This window comes from Silurus aristotelis (assembly GCF_946808225.1).
Source record: "Silurus aristotelis genome assembly, chromosome: 11".
Lineage (NCBI taxonomy): Eukaryota > Metazoa > Chordata > Actinopteri > Siluriformes > Siluridae > Silurus > Silurus aristotelis.
Genome location: NC_139584.1, coordinates 8,710,361 through 8,716,887, shown reverse-complemented (window position 1 = coordinate 8,716,887; position 6,527 = coordinate 8,710,361).

Here is a 6,527-nt window from a genome sequence, read left to right as displayed (position 1 = left end):
TGACCGCTATACTACCTAACACCTTTGGGATGAACATGCTAGGTTTCTTGTACCTTTTCCCCAACCACTTAAGCCATATTAGCATTGACCTTAAACCAGGTGTTACCCTAAAATCTTAGAACATTCTTAGAACTTAGAACATGAAGCATTCCCACATTTATTTCAATAAAGATTATGATTTTGTATTCTTAGGTTATGCTGGCTGTAAAGACTAGCAATACTGGTTGAGATTAGACTTTTTCTAATTTTTTGGTGAAATCCATCCAGATTAATTTTGTGTGAGAATCAAGGAATAAATGTATAAGGCAAAATAAAAAAAAATAACAGTTTAACCTATCTATGTTCCCAGAATAGGGTGGAACCATATGTAGGTCAGTTGAACCAGAGCTATAACATAGAGAAATACATCAATGCCAAGACATGATATTTAATTACCATCACTGCAGATGTTGAACATGCAACAAGCTCCAGTTAGAGACATTAAGAGAGAGGGGCAATGACTGGGACTGATGAAGCAGGTGGATGATGGATAGAGGAGCAGAGGGATGTATAGGAACTTGGCTATTGCCACTACATGGATGTTAAAGACAGAAAAGGAATGTGTAGCACAGGGCAACAGTGTTGAACAGATGGTCTACAGAAGAAATAAGGGTGGAGGAAGTGCTATAATTGATATGCCATTTAGCTCTTAAAACTGTTATAAATGCCATTTTATGTAAATATAAAAACAAAGTGTTTTTACAATTTTTTTCTTTTTTTTTCTTTTTTTTTTTTTTACCGGTAATTGTATTCAGTGATTTGGAAACTAAACTTGTCTTTTTTTCTCAAGGTGAGTCACAAAAACATTAAAGACAAACAAACAAACAAATAAACAAACAAACAAACACACAAACAAACAAACAAAAAAACCCAAATAAAAACAGAATACTTTTTTCCATGATCATAAAATCAGGACATGGCTTTTGCAAACATATTTTGCATTTTTAAGTAATGTCCATGTCCATTGCTAGTTTTAAATACATTTTTTTTGCTGAAATATCTTTAAATGTAAAATTAATGTAATGAAAAAATGGCACTTCAATCATGCAAAAGTAATGTGATAGAGAAACACTATTTTCTTTTCCCGCAAGAGAATAACTGTGTTATTTGATATCAGTGTTAAAATCCTGAACGTGTTAAAATTCTCACTTAAAGAAAGCCAAGATTTTCAATTAATTAAAAGAATACAGAATAATACATTGTTATGAAAATGAGAGTTTTAAAACCGACAATGAATAAATCCAAACCTTCTCCAGAAATTGCTTTGCTAAAAAATCAAGCTCACCTCTGGTCCAAAACCACAGTTTACCCAAGTCTCTAGAGACCTCCTGTACAACCACTGCATTATTAAGGCCTGACAAATACTAATGCTCTCTGCACTCACAGAAATCATAACATAAATGCCCCAAAATGTATCTGGTGCATTAAGACAAATGCAGCTCTAAGGTAACTCCCAGACCCTGGAGGTGTGAAATAAAATAAAATATGGGAGCAAGCAGATGAAAATGCTGGACCAGAGCAATACTTACAATACTTGTATTTGTCAAATGAATGCAGTAAGAAAAGAAATACAAGAGTTTTCAGGGGAAGAGATGAAAAACAAAAGATTGCTTGTCATTTTCTTAATGCGTTTTTTTATTATTAACATTTGTGATCATCAACATGTGAACAGTTTATGTTAATAAAACAATTTAAAATAAAATGTCAGCTTGGTAAAATAATATATAAAATTACATTTTATAATAATTAAATTAATATAATTAGCATGTATTGCATTAATTAGAGTAAATTAAATGAATGCAATACACTTTTTATTATTTGGATTATATCGAGTAATTAATTAAATTGATTAAATAAAATGTAAAACATTGAAAAGTGTAATTAAATAGTTTGCATTTATTAGACCCCAATTGGGTAATTCAGATGTGTAGTGTGTGTTTTACATTTCATATTTAATTTTCTTAAGATATGTTTTACTTAACAGTTTTACTTCAACATATTTTACCAAATGTCTTCATTCCTTCCATCCATCATTCCTTCATGCCCTCGATATGTGGAATTTCAGGATTTTCTTCTTGTAAGAGAAATTCTGAAGCTGAATTTCTGATCTTGATAGGTCTAAAGGATGCTAACTTCCACATATTTATCCTTCTTTTCCAGCTCCTGAGGTTTGCTTTCGAGTGCAAAGCTTACTAATACCGGGTCCTTCCGTTCGGCCTTGTGCTCTCACCCCAAACCTTGACAAAGTGTATGAATGCGGCTCTGTCCCCACTAAGACTCCAGGGTGTTCGCATTCTGAACTATATTGACGATTGGTTGATATTAGCTCAATCAGAGCTTCTGGCGGTCTGGCATCAAGATGTCATTCTAGCCTGTATGATGGAGCTGGGGCTAAGAACAGTGTGCCTTCACCAGTAAAGAGAACCACCTTCTTAGGCATAGTGTGGGTTTTGACTGTTATGCGGTCAAGAGATTGAGAAAAGGCCAGTCACTCACTGTGAAGCAGTTCCAGCGACTGCTGTGTTTGATTGCAGCCGCGTCTAATGTGATTCTACTTGGCCTCCTGCACATGAGACCGCTCCAGTGGTGGTTTAGAGACAAAGGGTTCTCCCGAAAGGATGACCCACTACGCACCATCAAGACCTCGCGGCAAACCCTTCGGGCCTTAGTGTGGAGAGAACCTGCATTTTTGTCTCAAGGCCCCATGCTGGGCGCTCCATGTCATCGCATAATGCTAACAATAGATGCTTCCCTTACGGTGTGGGGAGCAGTCATGAGGTCCAAGGTTGGTGGAGTGGGCTCTATCACACTTGGCACATCAACTGCCTGGAGATGCTAGCCATTCTTCTGGCCCCGAAGCACTTTCTTCCAGACCTGAGGGACCACCATGTGCTCGACCATACGTACAACACATCTGTGGTCTCCTATATCAACAATCAGGGGGGTCTGCAATCCCGTCCCATACAGGCTTACACAGCAGATTCTCCTGTGGACCAAGGGAAAACTGCTCTTCTTGAGGGCAGCTTATATCCTAGGGTACTTGAATGAGGGAGCAAATGCTGTCTCAAGGCAAGGGCCGAGGCCCGGGAAATGGAGGCTACACCACGAGATGGTGGAGCAAATACAGGGAATGTTTTACAGAGCACAAGTGCATCTGTTTGCAACTCAGATAACTACCTGTTTGGTTTAGTACTGGTTGTTTTTTTTACAGGAGCAGTTCGGCTCAGGGTTGCCTCCTTATACCCTGAAAGGTTACGTGTCTGCTATCGTGGCTAACTGTGCTCCGCTTGCTAAACAGTCGCTGGGCAAGCACCCCTTGGTGAAATGTTACCTGTTTGGCAACCGGAGGCTGAGGCCTAGACCCAGGACTCAGAGTGCCTGTTGTGCTAGAGGCTCTGTCTAAGTCCCCCTTGAAGCCCTTGGCCAAGGTGGACCTTAGGTTTCTGTCAGTTATGACTGCCTTTATCTCCTTCCTGAAGAGGGTTTGGGACCTACAGGCTCACTCTGTGGCACTGTTCCTCCTAGAGTTCACCCCAGGAATGGCCAGTGCCTTTCTCTACCCCAGACCAGGGTATGTCCCTAAGGTGTCCTTGGTTACCCCATGACTTGTCATGCTGCAGACATTCTATCCTCCTCCTTTTCAGGCCCCTGACCGACAGACAGAACTGTGGAAAGTCAGAGCAGCTGTTTATCTGCTATGGCCCCTATAAAAAACGGGCTCCCTGTGAACAAGCAGACCCTTAGCAGGTGGATTGTGGATGCCATCCCATCCTTTTTTGTTGTCAGAGCTCACTGTACCGGGTGTGTGTCAGCTTCTACGTCCTGGTCCTCTATAGTCCCACTCCCACATTTGCAGTGCTGCAGGCTAGTCCACCCCACTGACATTTGTCAGATTCTATAACCTTGACTGTAGAGACATTCCTAGCTCCTCTGTCCTTCGGTCTAGCTGTGCCCATTTGTACTAGGCAGGGACTGGTTAGTCTGGCTGATGGACTCTCGTTCCCAAAGCGTTCCATCTCCCACACTATATTCCATCTCCCACACTATATATATATATATATATATATATATATATATATATATATATATATATATATATATATATATATATATATATATATATATAGTGTGGGAGATGGTGTATATATATACTTATATATATTTATTTTTTTTTCCCCCCAGTAAATAGATGAGGTTGTTTTGCCTTTATGTTCTGTAAATTAATACAAGCATGCACATATTTATGGATACATTTATTTAGGGACACATTTGGAAAATGTGTCAATTCTGTTGCGTTAGGCTTAATGAGACAGCAAGACAAAAGTTGTGGCTAACTTTTATTGTTTTGAAATAATAATAAAAAAAATCTAACAAAAACAATATTTTCTACCATACTGAAAATAGCAGCTATTTCATTTTTTTTGCGACTTCCACATAATATTTTATTAATTTATTTTCCTTGGTTCATGTGATTGGCAGTCGTTGCAACAGTACTGGGAAGGAAATAGCTGGTAATTTCAGGTACATCACAGCCTAGAAAAGAAAATAACACGCGCACGCGCACACACACACACACACACAAACACACACACACACACACACAAATACACACAAGCAATGTTCTTTTTGTTAAATATTCTAGGCACTTAGGTGAAGAGGTTTTAAACTTAATCCCTGTAATCTGCTAATAATATCCCCTAATCCTTAAGGTTTTTATAAAAGTATGGAAGAACACAGGAAGAAAAATAAATGGAGTACAAGAAGTAAAAAAAATTTTTTATATCGTAATATACTAATAACACTGTTCTCCCCCCCCCCCCCCCCCCCTTTTTTTTTTATTTTTTTTTTTTACATATAATATGTAAATAGATAAACTGGATGATATACTGCAGAAAAAGGTCCATAAGGTCCAAGGTATATTGTACATCCATTGTACATGAAGATACACTGCATATAAATATAATGTATTGCTGTTTTCATTCATTTATAGCATATTGTTCATTAATTTTACTTCTCTGCCTTAATAGGCTAAGAGATCTAAAACGAAGGACATTTGCCAGGCTAAAAGTTAACATAAGGTATGATTGTTTTAATTACACTGCTGTGAAAATACAATCAAAAATGTATTTATAGTGATACACAGAGAAAGCACTCATAGAGAACAGAGCGTTTCTCCTCAACTAAAGATATTGAGAGTATGTGATGTTTTAAATTTGTTGAAACTAACCTGAAACAGAACCGGTGCAAACGCATAATGGAACAGTTTCTGAGTCAGTTGGCAGAAGATGTGAAGTTGAATGACTATTTTTTTATGATTATAATTTTTGAAAGAAAAACAGTCAGCATGGCATCAAGCCAGGTAATGTTCCAGGGTACTGATTATTGATCCTGAGGTCTGATTACTGACAGTGAGAAATGTTTTCCTTGTGTTCACATAGGCACTTCCTGGTACTATTGTTTACTCACTTGTAAGTGGATTTCTTAATGGAAATTGTCTAGTAGATGGACTGGTTAGTCATTGTGGGGCAGCAAGTAGCAACTCTACTCTACATTAGGTGTTGGGTTGGTTACTCTATCAATAGATCAATAGTCGATAGATTGATTAATTGTTTTAAATAAGTATGTAGGTGGATAGCTTACTTTATATTGTCTAGTAGGAAGATTAGTTACTGTAAAATGGAAACTGGCTATTCTATTCTTAAATCGGCTGCAGGGGGATTGATAACTGTAAAATGTTCAGTAGAGAAACTAGTTACTCTAAAATGGCCAGTAAAGGGATTGGTGGCACAATTAAAAGTACACTGACATAATGAAATAATCTTGGCACAATGTCTTTTTATATATTCCTTTTTATTGCATAATTCATTAATTAATTTATTTGTCCATTTAGTCAACACTGGGGAGCACTGAATATGAGATGGAAAACACCCTGGATGTGTCCCATGCTCACATACAAACACATACACTCATACAGTATATACCATTTTAGAGACCCCCATTTACTCCAGTGCTTTTGAAATGTACCTTATGCAGTTACAAGGAGAACATGAACAAACGCCCTACACAGGCTACAACCCTTAGCAAGTCTTTGCTAGCAGACACACATTTTATTGTTTATTCTCATTTTTTGCAGCATGCACATTCAACCTCCAACTGCACCGTAACCTGTAGTTGTTTGCAGAATTTCAGACCCAGGAGTAAGAGTGTAATCAGGTAGGCTATTTATCATAAGAAGCACTAGCCTTATATAATTGTACAACATCTCAAATATCTCCTGTTCCTGGAGCAAAACAAAATATATATAACACTTGATTTCTGCTGTCCTGCCTGTATTTATTACACTTTTCCTGGGAAAAAAAATGATATCTGCTCTCTATTTCCCATGTTCTGTTGACCTCATGCTCTCTATCTCTTTTTGTCTGTCTGTCTGTCTGTCTCTCTCTCTCTCTCTCTCTCTCTCTCTCTCTCTCTCTCTCTCTCTCCTGCAA